This window comes from Macrotis lagotis, chromosome X, assembly GCF_037893015.1.
Source record: "Macrotis lagotis isolate mMagLag1 chromosome X, bilby.v1.9.chrom.fasta, whole genome shotgun sequence".
NCBI lineage: Eukaryota > Metazoa > Chordata > Mammalia > Peramelemorphia > Peramelidae > Macrotis > Macrotis lagotis.
This window is the reverse complement of record NC_133666.1, coordinates 473,925,287-473,951,770: the sequence shown is the minus strand read 5'-3', so window position 1 is coordinate 473,951,770 and position 26,484 is coordinate 473,925,287. Positions and strand designations below refer to the sequence as shown.

General features: G+C 34.1%; 1 pseudogene; it reads left to right on the top strand.

Annotated features, from left to right (window-relative positions):
• Positions 1-2,348: 2,348 nt before the first annotated feature.
• Positions 2,349-20,471, top strand: LOC141499270 (F-box only protein 30 pseudogene; annotated as a pseudogene).
• Positions 20,472-26,484: the final 6,013 nt, after the last annotated feature.

Sequence of the window (26,484 nt, the reverse complement as noted above, 5' to 3'; positions counted from 1 at the left end):
TTATCACAATAAATTACCTTAAGGGAAAGCAAATATCAATATGGCCACTTATATCAGGATAATGCCTATTGGTCTATTTTTTTAACTGATTTAAAGGAAAGATTCAGTCTTCAGCTAGAACTTTTTGTTCATTCTAAACATGGTCAAAGATAAAATAAAATATTTTGTTTCAAATTAATGTTGCAAATACAAATCTGTATTATATTGGCCCATGTTCTTATAAAACGGTATTCTGATACTGGCTTAAGATCATAAAGAATAATTCTTGCTCTTTATAGACCTTCTAAGTTTTTTTCCTAATTATAGGACCTCTGTTAAATAACTCTGTTAAATTATCTCTCTCTGGTTTTTGCTTGCTCATTGGATCCCTTATCAGAATAATATTTTTTAAAGATAAAATAAAAGCATAAGGTCACAAAGAAAATCACTTATATTGAAATAAAGATTTCATTTTTTTCTCTTTCAAGTTTACAAACTTCCTGAAATCTTTACAGAATTCTCCCACGAATCTCAGGTTAAGAATTTCTAATTTAGTCCAACCCTCTCGGTTCATAGAAAATTATAACAATAGCTAATACTTAAATAGTAAAACTTTCAAAGAATTTCCACATATTTCATTTGATCTTTGCCACAACCTGGAAGGTTGGTATTATTATTATTATTATTATTATTATTATTATTATTATTATTATTATTATTATTACCATTTCACAAATTAAGAGTCAAAAATAATGACAAGAGTCTAAGGAGAGATTTGAACTCAGGCTGAGAGCACCTGCAGAAAGTCTAAGCTAATAAGCTGCAGAATTAGAATTTGAACTCATTACTTATGACTTCAAATCCAACACCTTCCTCCCATATTTTCCTCCACAGAACATATCTTCTACTGAATTGCTCAAAGTGAATCTAATCTATCTTTAATCAAAATTTCTTGTAAAGAGCTAGAACTCCATCAGCATCATGATTGACACTGTACCAGAAGATGGAAAAAAAAATCAGGATGACAAGAAAAAAATCCATATATTATATATCCTTTTGCAGTATTTCAAAAACCAAATAATTTTGAGAAGGTTGCAAATCCATAATGCTATATCATTATAAAAGTAACTGTTTCCTAGAGAAAGAAACTATGAGTTCCACAGTTAAAGGAAATTTTTTCAACAAAGAAACATGCTTTTTAAAGTAACTTCATAAGTAAGTGACTGGCAGATACTAATTACACAATTCCTTCCTGGTCCTGTAAAAATTTTACTACAGCAAGATGAAAAAAATAATAATAATTTAAAAGTAATATTCACAGTTGTGTTTCTACAATTTGTGCAAATAATCAGAAGTCAATTCTTTTAAAAGCTCTTTGATAACACACATTGTAATGCAGAATGTATGTCACTTCTACATAATCAGATGAATTTTTGTTTGCAAATTATAAATTATTCAAACATCTCCTTATTACTGCTGTGTGGAAATTTATTGTGTCAGGAAGGATGAGGCTAACTTCATTTCCATGAAGTGCACTCTGAAAAGTAAGATGAAAATAGTGTTTGACAAATTTGGTAGACATTCCTGTTTCTAGCAAAATACAAAAGAAAGACTGATACAATATCAGAGATGCATTTATCAAACAGTAATATGAAACTATTTGTGAATCTCGATGCAGGTTTTTTTTTTAATGAAGCTACTTACACAGCAGAATTTCTGAGTAGTCCTGGGCTTTGTAAACACTGGAGGAGGTAAGGTCATTGTCCTTACTGAAGGTCATAATACAAGTTTGACAGTAACAAATACAGTGGCCTAGAGCAAGCAGCTACTTTCATAGCAATCAAGTAGTTTCCATGGGGCTGATTGCCTCAAACTCTACCTCAAGGCATTTTTTACAAATTGCTAACCTAGTCCTTGATTAATCAACACAGGTACTAATAAACCAATCTTGCCTTAAGCTTTTCCATTCTCCTTGATTCCTAACTGCCTCTTAAGTAGATAGCTCTGAGTCCTGCCTCAAGCCTCAGGCAGTGAGACCTACACAAATAAGTAGGTGGATACAATGAGATAAGAAAGAAATGCTGAATAGTGGAGTCATATAACAGCTCACAAAATAAACCTTATGAAAGTACTGATTAACAGATTAGTTTAGACATATTTAAGTTTTAATTACTCAAGCTAATGGAAAACACAGTATGAGATCCTAGCCAGGTTTATTAGGGAGAAGTAATAATTTTTTTATTACATAGGTCATGTGCCAAAATCTGTATAAAGGCCCTACTCTGATGTTTCATCATGAAGTGGAGGAGATCCTGGGTTTTTTGTGGGTTTAAAAGATGAAACATAAACACTGATGGGTATTATTACGCATGAATGACTTTGAATGTGGTCCTCTTGATAAACTGTATGCTTGTGGTCCAGAGGACCATCACAGAAGGGAGTCTGATCTGCAGAAGGTTTTCACCACAGATGATAAGTTAATTGGTCCCCAGTTTTTCAAGAGTATTTACTAAGATATTTCCACATGATGCCATTATGGATTTTTTGAGCTATTGAGATGCAATATAATTTGTGCATAGGAAAAACCACTACATAAACAACAACCACTCCAGCAAAACCTCTCCTCTTAAGCATTATCACCTACAGCAGAAGATAAATAGATGGACAGATAAAATAGTGTTAGGGTCCGAGAATTCCCCAATCTCTGAACAGAGACACTCACAACTGAGGGTCAGAAATAAATTAAGAGTTTTGTATGGAAAAGGAGCCCATAATTGGAAAATAATTTTTTTTCAAATAAAAGAATGATGATGATGATGATGATGCTTTTAGATTCAAATTTTAAACCAATCAGATATTAAGCAAAAGAGGGAACTACCAACAAGGTGAATTTCCTTTAAACTGACTTGCCAGGAATAGAGAGGAAAAAATAGAAGCAGGAGTAAGAATATCACAGTCTCCTGAATAAGAAGAAGTAGTTAAGAACCCTGAAATTCAAGGAGAGATAACTTGGAGTCCAGATAGTGAAGATTTATTTTATCCTTCATAAGTCAGTTGGGCAAAGAGGGGTTACTCCAAAGATCAGTAGATCTTCTGAGTAATGAATGCTATGATAATTACCAAACTGAGCAACGAGAAATGCCTGGCCTGAGTCCTAGATTTGCTAGGTGCTAGAGTGGGGGAAAAATGCATAAGAATTATGAATTACCATAGCAATATCTCCAATGAAATCTTCTAGTGAATGAGTTAGAACTGAGTCAACATCAAGCATTTGCAAAAAGAGTTCAGTCAGAAAGCAAGAGAGTTAAGCAAAAGTCCAATCCTTTCTAGTTAGGATTAACAGAACTTCAGCCTTAACCTATTAATATTTTTTATTTTATTTTTTTTTTGGTTTGTGCAAAGCAATGGATTTAAGTGATTTGTACAAGGCCACAAAGCTAGGTAATTATTTAATGTCTGAGGTGGTATTTGAACTCAGGTCCTTCTGACTCCAGCATCAGTACTCTATCCACTGTGCAACCTAGCTCTCCCTTACCTTTTTCATATGTTACATTATTCACTATCAATCTAGTCCTTGATATCAAATACTTCTACTATTTGAAAGGAAAGTAATGATAATAATTAGTATTAATCATAATAATAGCTAACTTTTCTATTGTATTTAGGTAATTGGCATTAGAATCAGTAAGACTTCCCTTCATTAATACAAATCTGTTCTCAGGCACTTAACTAGCTGTGTGACCTTGGGCCTTAACCATTTACATTAGTTTGTAAAATGAGCTGAAGAAGGAAATGCCACACTACTCCAAGTATCTTTGCCTAGAGAACTCTGTCAAGAATACAGTCAAAATAAAACTAAAAAGACAGAACAACAACAAATACAGTATTTGCTATGTACCAGGAACTATGCTATATAATTTACAATTATTATCTCACTTGTTATTCATAACAATCTTATAATTACCTCCATTTTACAAATTAAGAAACTGAGGCAAATAGCAGTTAAGTGACTTGCCCAGAGTTATACAGTTATTAAGTGACTGAGGCTGTTTGTGGACTCAGATCTTCCTGATTCCAAGTCTGATACCCTATCTATGTGCCACCTGGACTTTAATACATAACATCATACATTTTCTGCTTTTCCCTACTGAACTTTCTCTTTTACTATTGGATAATTAGTATCAGATTCCACAGTGGGCTGAATCTTCTAGGTAATTTACTTTCCTTAACCAAAACAAACAAACAAAAAAATATAGTCCCAATGGAAGATGTCTATTTTTAAATTATTGTTTTTAAAACCATAATCCATATTCTTTCTAAAACTAAAATCCATAAAATCATTTCCATACATTGAAATCACACATAGACCAATTAGCATTAAGCAAAAAAAAAAGTCAATCTAATGAGACCATGACAGAGATAACCACCCACATACTATATTTGAAAGGGAATGGAGGGGTGGCTAGGTGGTGTAGCGGATAGAGCACCAGCCCTGGAGTCAGGAGTACCTGGGTTCAAATCCAGTCTCAGACACTTAATCATTACCTAGCTGTGTGGCCTTGGGTAAGCCACTTAACCCCATTTGCCTTTCAAAAACCTAAAATAAGGGGGGGGATAGAAAGGTCCCCATTAACCTGAAAAATCTCCCTTTCCCAATTATGACATTACTTTTAAATCCACCATTAGCAATAGCTACCTCTCTGAGATTTTCTTACAAAAATCAGCTTAGAGGATAGCATATTAAGTTGTTTTACCTCCCTAAAAAAATTATTTTATTTTCAAATTTCTAAAAAGCTATATAGGGCAGGTTGAGAATTCTAGGTGATGAGGGAGAATTGCAGTATGACAGGAAGACATTAATTAAAGAACTAAAACAAAGATTTTAAAAAATAAATTTAAATTAATTATTAGCATTAGAATATAAATATCATTTTTAGAAGAAGATAAACTCTTTGAGATCAGAAATTCTTTGGGTTTTTGTCTACAACTCAAAAAACCATCATATTGAAATTTACATATTGCATACTTAATATGTTTATTGAATTGAATTAAACTGATTTAAAATCCATTCTTGCTAGAGTACTGAGAAGTCACCCAAACTTTAATTCTCCATCAGAGAAAAGAAGATTCTGGCCCTTTTACATTACTTTGATATAAACTATTCTTGCAGAGACATTGAAATTTTAGTTTGATTATCAATTGTCTCACTTTAATCATTATGAACTTCATTTCCATTATGAATCAGCTTGAAAGTATTATGATACCTCTTTGATCTGTGTACAGAAACTGTCAACTTAAATCTGACTCTCAAAACTAAGTGGTCATTAGTGTTCTTTATGATTTCATTCTTTAAAGATATGAAAAACAGGGGCGGCTAGGTGGCACAGTGGATAAAACATTGGTCCTGGAGTCAGGAGTACCTGAGTTCAAATCCGGTCTCAGACACTTAATAATTACCTAGCTGTGTGGCCTTGGGCAAGCCACTTAATCCCATTTGCCTTGCAAAAAAAAACCTAAAAAAAAAAGATACAAAAAATGACAAGAGCTTCCTTATGTCATTTTAAGTCAAAGGACTCTATAAAGGTCCATACATTGATTCTAAGTTCAGATTTGCAAAGTATTCTAAAAGAGGATGATAACCCTATCGTGACTATATGTCTTAAAGATTTAAGAATTGAAATTAAAAACAGCAGTATGAAGAGTTTAGGCTTCCTAATTGTGAAAACCAAATAGTGATGTGACTTAGGAAAAATAGGGAATTTATTTTTGTTGAAGCAGTGCTCTACACAATCTGAGGGACATGCAGGAAATTTTGTTATCAAATGGAAAATATTTTATAGCTGGGAAGCATTTTACACATTGATATGTTTTTGTTATTTCAAAAACTTTAATATTTTTATAATCATCTCTACTTTTCCAAAATTTTTTGAATCACTTACTTTGTGAGTCATTTACTATTGATTTCTACCTGTACATGATCTATATATCTGAAAAGTCATTTTTCCCTCTAATCTCACATTTTATTCACAGTTCTCATGATTTAAAAATCAAAACCACAAGTATTTCATGTTTTTTACAAGTGTGAAGACAGTTGGTTTCAATCAATCTTATAACTTCCAAACTTACATCACAGAGAGTCTATGAGTTTCCAATGGCAATTTGAAATTCCTTTTTTTCTGATCTGTAGCTTGAAGGCTAGAATGTCAAAGTCATTGATGGGAAAAGAATTTGTCCTCGGGAGGAAAGTGGCTCTCCACAGGACTGTTCTGTCAGGAAGTCAAATGAGCTATGAACCTGAAGAAAGTTTAAGGCCAAAGCTCCCATTTAGTTATTGAAGCTGACTATGAAATGTGCCAAAAAATGATTAAACAAAAAAAAAAGATTTGGAGCAGGGAAAGAGAGACATATCTTCCAGTATTTGAAGGATTATCAAAGATGAGATAAATGTGTTTCATTCTGTGTCACTGAAGAAAGTAACTAAGATCAATAAGCAGAAGTGAGAAAGTAGGTTACTATAAGAAACTTCCTAAAAATTAAACCTATCTATTAAAAGAATAAGGTGACTTGAGATCTAGTGAGATCCTTATCTCCACATGTGTTGAGGTGATTTTGTGGAGGTTTACTTGTAAGAAATGCTACAGGAATACATATTTTGAATAAGAAAGAGACTGACAGAGATGATTTCAAAGATTATTTTCTTCTTTTTCTTTTTTGATTTTCCCCCTTGCTTTTTTTTATCAATTAATTTATTTTTCCAATTATATATAAAGATAATTTTCAACATTTATTTTTGTAAAGTTTCCTTCCTCTTACCATTTCCTCTGGGCACCCCCACACACACATATACATCTCAGAGTAGTAAATAATTTGAAATAGTCTATAATTGTATAATCATGTTACATATATTTCCATATTAGTCAGGAATGAAGAATCAGGAAAGAAGGGGGAAAAACATGAACGATAAAACAAAAAAACAAATTTCAAGAAGTTAAAATAGTTTACTTTGATCTGTACTCAACTTTCATAATTCTTTCTTTGTATGTGGAAGGCACAACTAAGTCCATCCTAGTTGATCATCACAAAATGTTGTGTTAAAGTATATAATTTTCTCTTGATTCTGTTCACTTCCCTTAACATCAGATCATTTAATTTTTTCCAGGTTTTTTCTGAAAACTGTCTGATTAATAATATGCCATTATATTCATATTGCAAAACTTGTCCAGCTATTCCCCATCATTGGGCATCACCATAATATCCAGTTCTTTGTTATCACAAAAAAAATTGCTAAGAATATTCTTGTACATGTTGGTCTCAAAAATTGGTTTCAAATCTAAGAGTCATAAGATTAAATATTCAAAAATTAAAAGGTCCAAAAATCTAGAAGTCACTTAATAAAATTCTCTCACTTTACATCTAAATAAGACTAGGACTCAGAAAGGTTAAGTAAAGTACCAAAGTATTAAAATACAAAATTTGAAGTTAAACTTAAGTCAAGGGACACCATGTTCAGTGCTCTTTTCATTTCACCAAGTTTCAAAGTAAAATTCAATGACTGAAGCGGTCAATGGTTTTTACTTTTTTTCTAAATATATTTAAAAATTAATCTAATGGCACATCTATTTGGCTCTTTTTTGTATTCTTATTATTTGGGAGTAATGAATAATATAGCTGTAAGAATTGTTATGGAGGTCACTTCTTTGATGAATATCAAAGAGATAGCAATGAAGACTTCATAGAATTTTGAGTTAGAAAAGATGTAAAAAGTTATTCCATTTTCTCACTTAAAGGACATATAGGAAGATTAAATGACTTCTCCAAGATGCAACAAGTAGTGAATCTAAGATTAAAATTCACACCCCTTGATGTTTTATTCAAGAGTTTTTGTCTTTTATGAGATACTAACAAACTTAGGAGATTGCATTTGTAATCTAAAGTATAACATAGCTGAAATTAATTGATATCATTAATTGATGCATATTTCAATGCATCAACTTATCTAATGTCAATAGATAATACCTTTTCTCATTCTGGGTTCCTGGGTTTTTTGTTTTTCTTTTAAAGTATTATCCCTTCCAGCTTTCCTTTCTCATTAAGATGCAATTCAAATATAATCTTGCTTCCTAAATCCTCTAAAATGAAAATATTTCTTCCTCTGCACTACTTAAAACTTTCTTACATTTTCATGTTTAATTTCAAAGCTAGGATCTTCCTGCCCTGATGATCAACATCTGGGGGACAGGGATAATGTCTTAATTATCTTTTGGACTCCATTCATTTTTTAATATAGACACAATAATATTTCCACAACTTCAAGTCAACTAGATAGACCTCTTCTGAAATGTTTATGGCTGGACATTGAAAAGTAACATTTTATTCAAGGGAGTAAGGTAGACAGACAGTTTGCTACCTGCATTGTTGGAGGAAATAATCATCTCAACCAAATCACAGATCCACAGAAGCATCTTACTATAATGTACCTTTCACATAGAAGGTGTGCTTGGTAGAAAATGGATATTTAATAAATATATGAATTGCGGCATCTAGGTGGTGCAGTAGATAGAGCACAGGCCCTGGAGACAGGAGGACCTGAGTTGAAATCCCACCTCAAACACTTAATAATTACCTAGTTGTGTGACCTTGGGCAAGTCACTTAACCCCATTGCCTTACAAAAAGCAAAACCAAAAAATAATAATATATAAATAAATAAATAAATAAATGCCTGAATTGGTGGATGGATAAATGAATTCTCCAGTAACCCTACTGAGAGATGGATAATTATATATTTATTGCTACTATTCCCATAGAAAAAAATCAGTCATTTGTTTAATCAAGCAAGAAAACAGCAAATACCTTAATGTGTCTGTACAGTATTAGTATTGCATTAGTACTATATTAGTGTCTGTATTGTAATTGTACTGTATTAGTACTAGGTACTAATAATATAAATACAAAAAATGATAATTTACTAAAAATTAATAGATACACTATGTATTCAGTTGTTAAATCTAAGGTAGTTTAAGAAACTGGGTACTAAAAGTTGGGACATCAAAAAAAATTTCATGAAGAAGATGGTCTCAGATTCACTCTGAAAAAAGAGGAACTCTGGAGTGAGAGTTAAGAAGATGAATGAGATATCAGAGACACCCTAGGAACTGGGGAATGAAGTGTACTGAGTGACTGAATGAGAGAGAAGTCCATTTTGCCCTACTGCTGTGAGGTGGGGAATAGGAGAGCCAGAGAAAGCTTTGTTATTGTTGACTGACTAGGCCATGGCCTGTAGAGTAGCTGCCACTTTCCCTCTTATCTTTGGGAAATTCCCTTTACCTACTCATAAAGGAATGTAATAGAACAAAGAATTTTAAATTTGGGAGTTGGATAAAGCTTGCCTTTAGTCAGTTAAACTTTTTAAATAATAGTTCCATAAATTCAGAGACTGTTTCATAAATATCTTTGCATCTCCAACAACCACAATACTTGACACAGAGAATTCTTTTAAAATTTCTTGTTGAAGGGTGGTTAGATGGCACAGTAGATAGAGCAATGGCCCTGGAGTCAGGAGTACCTGGATTCAAATCCAGTCTCAGACACTTAATAATTGCCTAGCTGTGTGGCTTGGGCAAGCCACTTAACCCCATTTGCCTTACAAAAACCTAAAATAATAATAATAATAATAATAATAATAATAATAATTACCTAGGTATGTGGCCTTGGGCAAGCCACTTAACTCCATTTGCCTTGCAAAAACCTAAAAAAGAAAAAAATCTTGTTGATTGACTGATTAGTTGATTATATAGATGAGAACACTGAAAGACAGAGGATGTGAATTATCCAAGAGTCTAGAACAAAGGTAGGGTGGGGGGCAAGATGATATTTCTCCTCTACCATTGTATCCGTATTCAACTGAAAAGTATTTTAATTTTAGACTGAAGCCTTCCTCACATTTTGTCCAGTGTTGACATAAAGTGATGGCAGAAGTGTTGTAGAAGCACAGCCAAGATGGCAACAAGAGTGGATCCTGTCCTAGGCACTCTCTCATAAATCTTTGAAACTAAGGACTCTAACTAAATTTTTGAGAGACAGAACCCACAGAGGGACCCAATGAGGCAGTTCTGCTACTCAAGGTAACCTGGAAAAGAGCAGAAAGGTTCTGCTCCCCAGGGTTGGAGGGGTGGCCTGCCAGAGCGAAAGAAGTTCAGCCTCCTGGAGGCAGCCTTAGGGCGCTGGGAGCCACAGCCACTGCAGTGGGGGAGTTTCCTGACCTATGCCCCAGGAGCACCAGGCACAAATTGGAGGAAGAGTTGGGGACCTCTACCAGAGCGAGCACATGAAGCCCAGCCCTCAGGGCACACAGCCAGCTGCTTGGCCACTGCATTCCAGATCCAGGGAACAGAAGCAGGAAGAGCTGGTAAGGAGGAGCCCCCAGGGCATGAGCCCATTGAACCTAGGGAGGGAAGTGAAGAGAGAGACTGCACAGCTCTGTTCTCTGCCCCTGGAACAGGACTCTGGGGCTCTGACCACATTCAGATCCTGATCCCAGTCTAGGCCCCCCCATAGAACAGCAGGGTCAGCCCCCAACCTGTGCCCTGTGGTAGAGGGGGGCGCATATGGTCATTTACAGACCAGGAGAGGAGGGAGGACAGAGCCTCACACACTGAGACCCTTGTGGGACTGTCCCAAAAGCTCAGGAAGCACCCCAAAAACAGTCTAAGGCTGGGAAAATGAGCAAGCAGAGAAACAAGAGAAACACCATTGAGAAATACATTATCTATGAACCCAAGAAGGATCAATATACTCAGTCTGAAAATGAGGAAGCACAAGCTCCTGCATCTAAAGACTCCAAGAAAAACAGAAATTGGGCTCAGGCTATGACAGAGCTCAAAAAAGACTTTGAAAATCAAATGAGGGAGTTAGAAGAAAAACTTGGAAAAGAAAGGAGAGAGATGGAGGAAAAATATGAAAATGAAGTCAGCAGCCTAGTCAAGGAAATCCAAAAAAATGCTGAAGAAAGTAGCATGCTAAAAACCAGCTTAGGTCAAATGGATAAAATAGTTCAAAAAGTTATGGAGGAGAAGAATGCTTTAAAAAGCAAAATTGGCCAGATGGAAAAAGAGATAAGAAAACTCTCTGAGGAGAACAAATCCTTCAGACAAAGAATAGAATTCAGGGAGATTGATGAATTTACCAGAAATCAGGAATCAATACTTCAAAACCAAAAAAATGAAAAATTAGAAGAAAATGTGAAATATCTCATTGAAAAAACAACTGATATGGAAAACAGACTTAGGAAAGATAATTTAAAAATTATTGGAATACCTGAAAGTCATGATCAGGAAAAGAGCCTTGACATCATTTCCAAGAATTACTACAGGAAAATTGCCCTGGTATTCTAGAAGCAGAGGGAAAAATAGAAATGGAGAGAATCCACCGATCCCCCCCAAGAAAGAGATTCCAAAAAACCAACCCCTAGGAATATTGTAGTCAAGTTCTAGAACTCCCAAGTCAAAGAGAAAATATTACAAGCAGCCAGAAGGACACAATTGAAATATTGTGGAGCTGCAGTCAGGATCACACAAGACGTAGCAGCAGCTACATTGGAATCTCATAGGGCTTGGAATATAATATACCAGAAGGCAAAAGAGCTTAGAATGCAACTGAGAATCAACTACCCAGCAAGGCTAAATGTCCTCTCCCAGGGAAGAAGATGGACTTTCAATAAACCAGGGGAATTTCAAATGTTCCTGTTGGAATGGCCAGAGCTGAACAGAAGGTTTGATGTTCAGATACAGGGCTCAGGTGAAGCATAGAGATTGGAGGAGAGGGAGAAAATATGAGGGACTTAATGATGAACTGCATGTATTCCTGCATAGAAAAATGACATTAATAATACTCATATGAACCTTCTCAGTTAATAGAGCAGGTAGAGGGAGCTTTTATAGTTGAAGCACAGGAGAAAGCTGAATTCGAAGATAAAATATGGAGTAAAAATGGAGTCAATAGAAAAAAGGGAAATGTAATGGGAGAGAGAGAAAGGATAGGGGGAATAGACCAAGATATTTCATAAAATAAGTTTTTTCTTTATTACAATGAGCTATTGCAATGATATGGAAGGGGGGAAGGCAAGGGGGAATGAGGGAATCTTCGCTCTCATCAGAGGTGGCTAGGAGAGGAAACAGCATATATACTCAATGGGGTATAGGCATCTGGAGTAAGAAGGGGGGGACAGGGGGAAGAGGGGATGATGTGAGTGATGGAGGAGAGGACCGACCATGGTGGGAGAGTGGTCAGATATAACATATTTTATTTTTTACTTCTTGCAAGGGGCTGGGATTGGATGGCCTGTCTGGGACCATAGGGCCATGTGGATGCTGGGCCTAAGGGGTGGTCTGGGGGCTCAGGAACTCTTGGCCCCAGGACCAGGGATCTATCTGCTGTGCCACTCAGCTATGCTACAGCAGAGTCAGAGTGAAAGGAGAGAGAAAAATATAGTACATGGTAGTGGAGAAATACTAATGGAGGGAGTTGCAATCAGCAATGGCAACAGTGGAAAAATATGGAAGTAACTTTTTCCATGGACTTATCATAAAGAATGTGACCCACTCATGACAGAGTTATTGGTGTTGGAATAAAGACTCAAGCACATTTTTATTATTATTATTTTTGGGGGGTGCAGGGCAAATGGGGCTGGGAGGCCCACCTGGGGCTGCATAGTGGGGTGATCATTGGGTATCTGAGGCCAGATTTGGACCCAGGTGCTTCTGGCTCAAGGGCCAATGCTCTGTCTGCCACCTAGACACCCCTACTATTATTACCATTTTATTTTATTTTTTGGTTTTTGCAGGGCAGTGGGGTTCAGGTGGCTTGCATGGCACATGGCTGGGTGATTGTTGGGTGTATGGGGCCAGATGTGGGCTTGGGTGCTCATGACTCTAGGGCTGGTGCTCTGTCCACTGCGCCACCTGGCCATACCTACAATTATTACTATTATTTTTTTAATTTTAATTTTTTTCTCTGCCCTTTACGTTATTGCTCAAGTGAGTCTATATTTTTTGGGGGGAAGGGGGTATTTTGTTTACTCTTAAACATGAATATTTTATTAATGTATAAAAATATTTGTACAAAATGAGAATAAATAAATATTAAATATTAAAAAAGAAAAAAGAAAAAAACATAGATTTAGACTGTGCAGCATCTATACTGAACATCATTCAGTATTTTTTTTTTTACTGTGAGATAGTGACAATTATTAGGAGGGCTTGGGTTTTCCCAGAAAAAAAATTAGCCACTTCTCCACAAAATATATCAAAATTATTATGCCCATCTTAAAGAAAAAATGCCATATTATTTGAGGGAGAAAAATAGCATGATATAAAATTGATTGACTTTCAAAGCCCATGAAGTTCTTATAAAGAAGCAAAGTGACCTCCTAGTTTTCATGTTTTATTTGTGATTACCGAGACAGATTTTTTCTTTACCTCAAGTCAGCTTGAAGCTGTTATTTTTGCTGGTAAAAATATAGGAGGGCAAAAAAATTAGTGACTGACTCTCCAGTATAATTTGTTAGAGGTGTACACTCCTCTCAATTTGTTATATAAAGTTTGATTTTTGTTGAGGGTTTGTTTTCTATTTTTGTTGATGATGTTGCTTTTTTATCAAAGGGTTTTTATATTTTTTTTAACCATTAACAAAAGAATACATAAAAACCCTTAGGACCCAGAAGGCTAGAAAAGGTACTGTTTCTGGTAGTCTTAAAAATAAAGTCATTTTACTGCAAGACAAAATGCCTTGGGTCACTTTTACATATTTTCACTCTATCTGTTTCATTTCCTTTCTGGGATTGTTTATTTTTTTGACATTGCCTAGGAGTCTTTTCTATTCACACAACTGTAGATTTTTTAAACAATCCCTTCTGCATCTTTTTTTCTGCATTTATGTAATCCATGACAGAGTTTGATTTTATTTCACTAAGCATATAAAATTATTCACATAGCTTTTGAACTTTTAGTGATTTTCCTATTTTTATTATGGTTTTTAATGGGTTTTATACAATTCAATTCTGAATAAAAATTAATATTATATTAAGAGCATTACTTTAATTTTTAAATAATTATATGTTATTATGGTTTTAAAGAATGACAATACCAAAATGTGATGTAGCTTCCATTTTTTATGAAATTCATCACTGTAAAGTTTGAAATCAATGACTAGAACAATGCTTGGTATTCAGTAGGGGCTTAATAGATATTTGTTTAATGCATTAACGAATAACCTTCCTCTATAAAATATATTGCATGTGATCTTGATGCTTTTAAAATGTAGATGACAATATCATTGACTTTCTATTATTATCTTCCCACAGCAATACGCATTGAATTTAGAGAGAATTTAATTTCTTTGTTGATTTTATACTAATAAATTAAATATTCAATATCTATCTTTCACCTGTTGAGTTCCATATACAATCTTAGGTGCTGGAGAGAAATAAAAATAGTCTCCATCTTTAGGGAGCTGGCCAAAATATACATGTAAAAGTAAAAATAAAATGCTTACATAGTACACAAAAAAAAAAACTGGAAGGAAGGCAGTAATATCTGGGAGTAGGGAAGAATCAGAAATGGATTTTTATAGCAGATAGCACATGCCTGAGTTTTCAAAGAAGCTGGTGATTTTAAGAAATGGAGTTGAGAAAGGAGTACATTAATCCCATATGGAATACTTTGTTTAAGAATAGAAAGTAGTCTAATCTGGCTAGATTATAATGTAACAAAATAGACTGGGGGGGAGATTGTGTTCACCACTGATAGAGCACTGATCTCTGGAAGATCTAAATTCTAGACTCAGATACTTTGTAGTCTATTTTTAATAGTCTTTTTCTTTATGTCTCTACCTCTTTGCACCTCAGTTTCCTTATCTGTTATGTGTAAATGATACCTACCTCACGTATTAATTGAAAAGATAAAGTGAAAAACTTACAGTTGATTGAAATATTATTCAAGTAGAGTAGATCTGATGAAGGGAACGGTACAAAATGATTGGAAAATGTTCCTGGGTGTGTAAGGCATCCCAAGAACATGGTCACTACATGTCCATATTGCTACTTTTTCATTACTACAAATCTGTGAATATTATAAACAGAAATATGAAAGGCCTCTTTGAAAACAATTTGCAAAGAGAATAGACAGATTTTAGGCTTTGTAAATTATATTTCTGCAACAAAAAACATATCTACTCTGTTTTTTTGCTATTTTTGGTACCTTAAAAAACAACAACTCGGAGACAGTTACTAGTCAAGAAACTTTTGCCTTGCAAAGCAAGAGATGCAAAGATTCTTTTATTCAAACCCTCTTCTATTCAATGACTCAATCCCTCCCCCCCCCCAAAAAAAACCCCATGAAAGTACTTATTTTGTTCTCATTGACTTCACCAATGGAATACAGAAAAATAAACTCAGTTTTAAAAAATTTATATTTTTTAAAAATGTCAATAATATATGTCATAAACTATTAATTTCAACTAAGGACTCCAAGCAGAAGTTAAATGAACACTTGCCTGGTATATTGTAGGGAGGTTTTCTTTTGGATAAGAGTCATAGTAGATGTCTGTGAGAGCTCCTTCCAAATCGCAAAATTTGCAATTCAATGACATTTTGCCTTTTTTGTAAGGAAGGATGCAGAGCTGCACATCTTTGTTCCACTTGCTCTTGAGATGAAAAAGTTCTCTTATTGGTTGCTAACATGGAAAAGCTGACAATTCAGGGTATGTACAAAGGAAAATAACCTGCCCCCCCCCTTATTTATTTCTTCAAAGCATGTTAGGATTTTTTTGGAACTATTTCTTGCATTAGAGATAGGGAAAGAAATGACTATGGGCACATATGCAATTGAGAATTGAACCCTGTTTCTACCCAATGGAGAGAGGTTTTCCTAAGTATCAGTTTGCAGAGGACCAAAATGATGTTACTACTTTAGAGTCAAGCTATAACATCTCCAAGTATTATTGATCAGATCAATATAAGTCAGAACACTCTGCCACAGCTTAGGCACAAATAATTCATGTGAACATTTGGAGTGAAGGTATCTCTACATTTGTGCATCTCACCTTTCTTTTGAGTACTGAAATTCTGCTTTGCTTTTTAGAGTCCAATGCCTTCTTTGCTAAAGGTACACTATGCATGTAGTTCTTTGCCAGGCTCTTTGATGTCAAACAATTAATACCAAAGTTGTTCAGAAAGACATTAAGAGTATCCTTGTATCCCTTCTTTTGACCAAAATGTGAGCACATTCCTTGATGAGTTCTCCATAAAACAACCTTTTAGGCATTGGACTCTCTTTCTGCAGTAGAGTTTGGATATCTGGTGGTTTAGTCCAAGAAAATACCTCAGTGTTGGATACTGTATCCTTCCAGGTGATCTTCAGAATTTTCATAAGGCAATTCAAATGAAAATGAATCAGTTTCCTGACATGGCACTGGTAGTTTGTCCAGTTTTCACAGGCATATATATAGCAATGAGGTCAGCAGCACAATAGCTCTGTAGGCATTTAGTAGGCAGTCTAATACCTCTTCTGTCCTACACTTTCCTTACAAGACTTCCAAACATTGACATCAACCTCATTTTACTCAGTAGTTTTTTAGTCATGATGACCTTTCTGTGACACCTTTTGGGATTTTCTTAGAAAAGATATAGGATTGGTTTGCCATTTTCTTCTCCTGTTCATTTAAAGAAGAACTTCTCCTATTCATTTTACAGAAGAGGTAGCAAATAGGATTAAGCCAATTGCCCAGGGTCATACAGCTAGTAAGTTTCTGAGACCAGATCTGAACTAAGGAAGATGAGTCTTCCTAATTCCAGGTCCAGCATTCTATACATTGCTTTCACCTAGCTGCCCCAAAAAGCACTACAGGGGAATATAATTTCTGATTAACTGAAAAAGTGTTAAACAATGCTATGAGTTTATAAAGAGACTTACATTAGCTTTCTGAACAATCTGAGAAAGAATCTTGAAGAAATAGTAAGTCAAGGGAGAAGTAAAATAAAAACTTTGAATGGTAGACTAGAGGTTCAGCCTTCAGAGACACCAAACTCCATTTACTCCTTGATTTTTAGGGCCTTGAGACTTAGAAGAGATCCTTGCAGAGACCATTTTCCCTTTTGTTTTCAGATGAGGTCTTATCTGACTCCTCGATGAAGATTCATTTATTACTGTGTATTTCTTGTAAATGTTCTAATCTATCTATAACTTCTTAAACTTCTTTTTGCTGCTTTATTTAAAAAAGAATTTTACTAGATATTCTTGAGTCTTTTAAAAATGAATAGATTTTATCAATATATTTTGTTCTTTTAATTTTAGATTTCCCACTCTTCCCCCTTCTATATTCAATCTTCTTCTAAGAGAGCCAGGTTTTAGTATTAAAAAATTAAAAATAAGAAATAAGAAAAAAGTAAGTTTGGATCTGACTGGAAGTAAAGGATTGTTCTGCATTAGAAAGATCACTCACCATTAAGATGAGGACTACCCTAATCCAGTGTAGTTATTAGAACAGTGCTGAATTGATTCAAAATATTAAATGCCTAATTAATCACCTTATAAAACTGTGATATATTGCTGAACCATAAATATTAGTCTCTAGCATATCATACATTACAGAATCCTGTTATGTCTAAAATCTATTAAAGTATGATACTAGTCTTTACTTACAACTTACTTGATTCACATTTTAAGTTTAGTTTTATTTCCCTTATGGGGAACCCTAGGAATAGTCCTTTGTTGTTAAAACTGCATTAATTTAGTCTCCAAAGCATCCCTTGAGATATAAAAATACAAAAAAAATGCTTTTCTGTTAACAGGTTACCAAGGGCTGTAATGCAGTCTTATTGACAGTGACAAAGAGCTAAGTATATATAGAGAGTAGAAAAACCCAGAATGGATGATTTTCCTCCTCTTCCAATGTAGGAATTCTAGCTGGTTTGAGACAAATTAGGCTGACCATAACCTCCTTATTCACTCAATGTTTTCTATTAGAGATAATGTTCATAAAATTTTGGATTATGGTTTCTGAGGCACTGAATAAGAGAATGGTAAGTACTACACAGGGGGATCTGAGGCACCTTGATTAGAGTAGGTAGGAGTGAGATGATCAAAACAAAAGGACACAAAGTCCACAGCCAAAGCAGTGTTCATTGAGATTGAAATGTCATGATGAGGGGCGGCTAGGTGGCGCAGTGGATAGAGCACCAGCCCTGGAGTCAGAAGTACCTGAGTTCAAATCCGGCCTCAGACACTTAATAATTACCTAGCTGTGTGGCCTTGGGCACACACCCTATTGCCTTGCAAAAGCTAAAAAAAGAAAATGTCATGATGGAAGAGGTGCAGCAGAAGTAGAATTGACACTGTGTGAATTCTGGCAGTAGATGATACATGGCTAGACTAGAAACTGGGATTTCCTATGATTTCATAAATTGTGTCCATTGAATTTTGGAGAAGTTTTTACTCTTGCAAATCTGCTGGACATGAGTATTGTGTCCACTTAAATGAGTGCCTTATTTAAATAGTGGCTTTGAATATTCTTTTATAATCACCTGAAGTAAAATTGCTAAATAGCTGGAAATGTGTTCTGTAATTGTGGTATGTTGTACTATGAAGTGAAAGAGATGACCAGACTGAAAATTTTATGAAAATCTAAGCAGAGATGTTCATGAATTGAAACAATTAGACATGACCCTGGCCCTTCAGCACCAAGGATGCTCTTGGAATCTAAATTACCATTATGATGTCAAAAGCAAGGAATAATATCAGAATCCAAAGATATAATTCCAGTTAAATAAAGTGTCCCTGTACTACACACTAATGGTGTTGCATATTTTAATAGAGAGCCATATAGTACACATTACCAAGCTAATGTAGAAACAGTTAGATATCCTGAACACTGCTACACAAGAAATTAGTACATTAAATACAAGACTATGTACTTCTCCAAGTAAAATAGATGAAGAAAAAAATTCCACAGATATCTTGAAGATTAAGAACTCAAAAGACTGTGAATATCCAAATGAAGACAAGATGGGAGCATTTGGTGGATGTGACTATAATGACTTTGGTCAGAATCTCCAATCTGAACAAAGTGACTCAGATGATTTCTGCTGTTACTTGAATAGCACTTCTGCTTTCATAGTGTAATGACTTTCATTTGGATAATATGCATAAAGAGGTGATGGACCATGATAAAGATTTTAGTAGTTAATCAGATTTAACAAATGGTGAATGTGTACATTCTGATGAAGCATAGCCTATGAATTCACTGTCAGTAGCAGCACAACTTAGAGAAGGAATACAATCTTCAGCATATCTTCTTACCAGGTGACTCTACTGGAGGGTAAATATTAAAAATTAAAATAGAACAAGACAGTATGATGAATATGGATGTCCTTTCTTTAATTTGTCCCAGTCATTTAAATTATTTTCTAGTTCCTATTGGTTCAAAGCAAAGGAAATAAAGACATGGCTACTACAGAATTAGAAGTTACTGAGGACTCTATAGGTCTCCAGGGAATAGATATAATCATATTTGCTTTGCTATTTAGACTTGGAAATTCTCCAAGTGGAGGAAACATATTTGATAGTCATTTTGTTGATGTTGATTTTCAGACTCAAACCTTTTAATTTCCTTCTATAGTTTTAGCCACAAATATAATGGTTAGGGAAATAGCTTCTGCTTCAGCTTTTTATTAATCATAGCAACCTACAGTTCTCGAATATGAGTCCTTTTTAGACACTTGGATTAGATTTAATATTGGAATGTGAGTCAAGATACCAAACCAAGCAATGTTCAATGTTTACATTTGTTTGTGGACAATTATTTAGAAGAAAAAAATTTTCTTCTCATTTTAAGTATATTCATACTGGATGGAACAGAGAGGTGTCCTTTAGCTTATTTTGGGTGCATATATTATCAGTGTCGGTTTGGTCCATCAATACAATGAATGGGTAAGGATTATACATGATCACTATTTGAGATCATTTGGCACTCAGACAAGTATATCCACAGCATTAGTAGAGCCTGCTAGAAGCTGCTTGCTTGGCTTACATAGTGACCATCTAAGTAATTTTCCTTTTGAGTCCTTCAACATATTGCTGAATTTTTAGATGATTTTCATTAATGCCACTTTGCATGCCATTACAGCTAATGGGAAATGTGTATAGTAATCTTCTTTAATCCTGTGGAATGGTCATACTTCTTTGGGAAGAAAAGGAAACATCCTGATGGATATTCATCTTGGCAGATATGACAAAAGCTAAGTTGATTCAGTGCTGCATTTTGTTCTGTGAATGAGTTGAAATTTGCTGACATCCTTCACATGGCTAACCACCTGAAGAAATGCAGTTACAATATTGTAGAGTGAAGGGAAGAAGTTATTCCATTACCATTTATGTGTGTAGCATGGGAGCTCACTAAAGAAGGGTGGTCACTATGCTCAGTCTTGAAACCTGTACTCTAAATAAGTTACTCCTTTTGCCCACACACACAATCATAACCACTTGTACCTCTATGTAACATGTGACACTTTATTAATATACTAAAGATGTTTAGCAAAATCTTCTGTCACTACACATATAATATTTTGAAGTGACATTTATATTTTATAAAATGATTACGATTTAGTTGGAAGAAATGACTTGCCTTATTTTTGAAACTTTCGAAACTTGCTGCACAGGATAGTTTTTTCAAACTTATGTTTGTCATATTTTTGTAGAATGGACATTTAGAATTAGTATGTATGTACATTTCGAATCATAAATTAACTAACATGATCCTGACTAAATTATTTGTACTTGTTTTCTACAAGGTGTGACCCTTTTCATTAAAAAAATTGAAACAATTGTTTGCAATATATATATTTTAGATTTTAAAATAGCTAAGCTATTTTGGTACTGCCATAAAAACTCTGCAGCGTTCTTGTTCTTAGCATTTTCCTTCTACAACTGTTGACACATAGGTGATCTAGAATCTATAGTTATAATTTAAAAACCCATGCTAATTTAAAGACCCATACTAAACAGTGCTACTGAGGCATTTACTGTTTCTTTAAAATACACAAAGGTTAATTATTTTTCTTTATTTGTAAGAGTCTCAAGATAGGAAAACTATTCTACCTATTTTTGTTATAGTAAAAACTAAGCTTTTTAGGAAAATGTCAGAGTAATAAATAAAAGTATAATCATAAAAGATGAATGCTTAAAAATCATTGTATATCCATTTATTTTAACTCAGATCCATTTATGATTCTATTATTTTGCTTAAATGTTTGACATGGATTTAAGAGAGGGGGATATATATTGCTTCTCAGCCTATTTGGGTAGAAGATCAAGTGAAGAGATGTGGGGAAGCTATACTTCATTCTAACTGCATGAATTAGGAATATTAGTTATATAATTTTTTAAATATTGAAATAGTTTAACATACATATTTTACAGCATTTTTGTTTTGGTCAAAAAAATAATGCTGCATGTTCTTAGGGGCATCTGAAAATATCAGTAAACAGAGCATGCATAAGATGAAAGCCCAATAACTACAAAAATGTATCATAAGCCATTCCCACACACCTTTGAAATTCCATCAAATAGTTTTCATACAATTTTCCATAGTAGGAAATGAGAATAATGTTTTTGTCTAGAAATCAAATAGTATTAAGAATATTTCACATAATCATCACACTTGGAGTATTTCATCATATTTTTTAGCTTTCTGTGGATTGTGATTGACCTGATGTAGTTGATGACTAATGTCACTATTTAGAATGAGAATGAATGGATCAGCATTTGAAAATATTAAATGGGATGATGATGACAAATTTACTCTAAATTTTCTAACACAAACAATTTCTGTCAATAGTGGTATTTACCATCTTTAAACTTCCAAATTCTGAAACACTAATGTTTCTTTTTTTCATCTCCTGTCTTATGTCAGATCCTGAGTTTAATGCATTAATACTAAATTTTTTATTTCCAATCAAACCAGGCAGAAGCATTGGCTGAACACTGTAATGGAGTTCTACAATTAAGAACTCTTTTAGGTGCATTGAGCCCTTTTTGCAGTTGAAAACGTACAACTGCAGACCAATCAGCTCTCTTTGCTAATCATTTTAAGTAGTATGACTACACTCAGTTCTCAGTACTTACACCTGAATTGTCATATATGAGATGCCAAGTTGTATAAGCAAATATTAAATGTTCATGAGAAATTAGAAAGGAAAATAACATGTAATAAAATTCTGCCATGTAAAATATTGCAGATGTGGAAAAGAAAGTATGTACAAAGCCATCATAATGGAAGCAATCATTTACCATTGCTTTTGTCATGGTATGAATTTGAACTGTTGAGTTTATGGTCATAACCTTCTTGTGTTGACTTAGATTCCCAAAAGTTATGTTTTCTTTTTCATTATATCTCCATTGTCACATATCTCTAGTAACTTTTTTTTGTTTGTTTGTGATATGCCATATTTCCATGTTATAATTTGGTTTTATTATATTATCTGTTACAATTCTAATAAAAGTAATGTTTGTTTAAAATAATTGATTAAATTTAAAAAGAAAGTTTTAGATGAAAATTGTTAGATAAAATCCAAAGGAACTATGCATAGTCTCTTGTCCAAGCTACTCTCTGATTGTAGTTGAGGAATTTAAAAACAGTGATAATCTGATAGACACTCTCTATTGGTCTTAAAACTATTTGAGGTTGAAAAACTTTAGACTATAAACCAGTAGTGTCCTTTTAATTTCTCATGCTCATCTGTCACAACATTCCACATTTAAATGAAAGCATCCTTAAAATAACTATTTTCTACTTTCTATTGTTATAAATGAATGGAAATGATATTTTTAAAATACTAGTTTTTTTATACTTTGCCATTTTTCTATCTATATACCACTTTTAAACAAAATTTTAAACAATTTCAATTTGGGTTGATGACTTTATTAACCTTAATACAAAAAAAATTATTCTATCACCCATGTCCTTGCTGAAAAACACATTATTAAGATGAATTATTCACATATCTCTAAATCGGTCATATTCACCCATTCATGCATTTATAATTTGCCCCAGTTGCTACAGTCCTGAGAAGGATACCACTTTTACTATTCACCAAGGCTATTTGTTTGGTTATCTCATATTGCTATATTTTGTAACAAAACATAACTATATCAGGCATATAAATAATGAAATGCCAGCTTCTGGCCAAAAATGCAAATACAAATAAAAATGAATCTTCCTTCAGATGGGAAGCTTCTATGCTGTTGTTACTATAAAAAATATTTGGTCTTTGTTGAAAACCCAAGTTATTTTTCTGGGCAGAATTGTCTTGCTCTTTGTGAGCAAAATATTACTTTAAAAATAATTCTGTTTTTATCATTTGCTCTTCTTTCCAATCTTGTCCTATTATCCTTTAGATATTTAAATCCAATTTTTGATGGAGTTGTGTTGGCAGCTTCTTTCCCTCCCCTCCCACTATATTTTTGCTTTTGCTTCTTTCTTTGACCTTTTATGTTTTCTTACTTAAATGATTCTTATGCTGAAGTTGAAGGTTTCATGTGCATAACTCTTTTCTTTGCATTCATTTTTTCCCCTTAGAGCATCCCTACAGGCTTAGAGGGGAATACATTAGCATTCTCACTTTAACAAATGGAATGCTGAACTGCAGAGTGGTTAAGTTCATGGAGTAGTTGAAAAATAGTAGAGCTTAGATTTAGCCTCATCACTCTGAACTGCTTTTACATTGACTTTTCAAGAATATAGTTTCCATGTGAAGTTATCCTTTCCTTTGATGTTACTGATGATGTTGTTGCTATTGCTGTTCTTGTTCTTGTTGTAGTCCAATACCTGAAACTCTTTATTTAGATTTTTTTTTTACTGTGACAGCCAAATCTGACTGACCATGGAGCAATGGGAATTTTAATGAATTTTTCTCAAGTAATTTCCTTCCAATTTTAAGGGAAAAAAATTCACCTAGAACCTGGTAACTCATTTATCTCCATCTATTATCTATAACAAATTTCTAATTTAGACTTCTTGCTGAAAAATTTAATTATTCTACTATAGTCTTTAAAATATTTCAAATTTAGTGATAAGATAGAAAATTAAAATGAACGTTAAAGCAATGTCAATGTACTGAACTGGTCAAAACATTATTTCATAAATGTAAATTTATAGAACCTATCCTTTCTCTTACACCCATTACTCATATTCTACCACACAAATTCTGTTACTAGACATGTACAGAACAGCATCTACTAAAAATTACAACTCATGAGCCCCCTCTAATGGGTGAATGTGAGCTTGCATTTATCAACCAGAGGATACTTTAGTCTGAATGAAAATATATTTCAACAAATAGCACATATGACAAGAAAGATTTCCTTTTATCCACACAAGTACCATATTCCACAAGTTACCATACAATCAGTGGAAAAGGGGACAGATTCCAAGAATACATATGAATTGGTAAAATAAGTATTCTAAGCAGTTCTAGCATCTGACACCAAATAGTTCCAGAGCACTTTTGTGATACTTCATATGATCCTCTGCTGCTCTATTGTCTCTGCTTGCTTTTATCCTGGATGCTTCCACTAAACTGAATTCTGTATACTATCTCTATGCCAGCATAGTGCTAAAATCTACATCTACTGCTGCTGCTAAAATCTGCTTCTTTCCTCACAGAAAGAGGAGTTTTCAATCTCCTTTGTGATATAAATGTAACTCAGCTACATCTAATAAGTTAAAAAAATAAACCTCCTCTCACTTTTGGACTTCATTCTTCTCCCCTACCACTCCTCAAGTCAAATTCTTGTCAGAGTTATAACAGAAAATTCCTCTATTCCCCTGAATTGGGTAAATCATTCCCAGATGCTCCCATCTTTATAAAACCAGAAAGGAGTGAGTTAAGATATAGTAAGAAAATTCTTCTTATTTTTCACCACACTACCCTGATCTCCCTTTATGACCCTAATACTCAATGTAAGTAATGAGAATTAAACTAAGTGGAGAGAATCAACCCCAAAAGTCTCTATGCTCCTAGAATCATTTTTCTTTAAAAATGTTAAAAAAAGTGGGGGCAGTTAGGTGGTGCAGTGGACAGATTACCGGCCCTGGAGTCACAAGTACCTGAGTTCAGATCTCATCTCAGACACATAATAATTGCCCAGCTAAGTGAACTTGGGTAACTCCCCACTGTCTTGTAAAAAAAAAACTGAAAAAAATTATGTTAAAAAGCAAAGTTGTTTATTAATAATAGAATGATTATGTAAACATACTGTGATTTTACTTGACATAACATTAACATTTGTGGTTGACAGAGTAGTCTTGGCTAAGTCAAAATATTAGGAGATTTCTTGTTTTCCAGAGTGATAGCCCAGCAAGCCCCAAGCTACTCTGAGCTTAGCATAACAACAATCCTTTGTGGCTTACTCTCTGGAACTGATGGTCTCTGAGTTTAGGCAAGCACCAATGTACCTAGCAGCCAGGTAACACAGTGTATAGAATACTGGCCCTGGAATCACTAGGACCTGAGTTCAAGTTTGATCTCAGACATTTAATAATGGCCTAGCAGTGTGACCTTGGACAAGTCACTTAACCCCATTGCCATAAATAAATAAATAAAAATTTAAAAAGAAATTAAACTTCTATTTGACTCCTAAGTCTCTAACTCACCTTATTTGACTCCAGTCAACCACAGGTTAGAAGCTGGTTTAGTCCAGTTACCAACTAAGGTATTTTTCTTAAAGACCACAAGACCATACTTGATCACTTATATCTTCCTAGTTCAACTGAATTCTAAGAAAATCAAAAAATAATTGCTTTCTACATTTGAAATTTGTGTAATAAATTGTTGATTGAAATTTAATGACTTTCACATCTCTGATTTTTGTTTCAGCACCAGTTTCTTTGAGGATTTATTGATGTTGAGCAAATTATTCAACTCTGAATATACTTCAACAGAGTATGTGCAATTTCCAGTTCATTGAAGCAGAAATGAGTTCAAATATATAGATTGATGTTTTTATCTATAGGCAGGGGAGTGCCTTCTCTTCACTTTGAAGTTTTAGTAAGATGAACACTTTGACCACTTAGATATAGTTCTTCTAATAAGCTCAAGAAATAAATTAAATGAGTGTATTTACTACAGTTCTTTGAATAGCTTTTCAACTTTTCTTCTGGGAGACGGCAAACTTTAAAGGAATCACCTTATTCATTTAGGAGTCTTTTGGGGGAGGGAGGGGGGCTGAAAGAGGAGGAAGATGAGGAAGAATATAGTTCAGGAATGATAGGGAACAAGATTCATGGGGAGAATTAAAAAAGCAACATGATAAAAACACACCAAAGCAAGCAGAGAATAATTATAAACTGATTGAAAAATGGGCCTAAGGAAAGGAAGAATTGGAATAGAATTGGCACATATTCTGAAAGCAAAATGTGCAGACATTTTAACACCTAAATTGCTGAAGTATAAAACA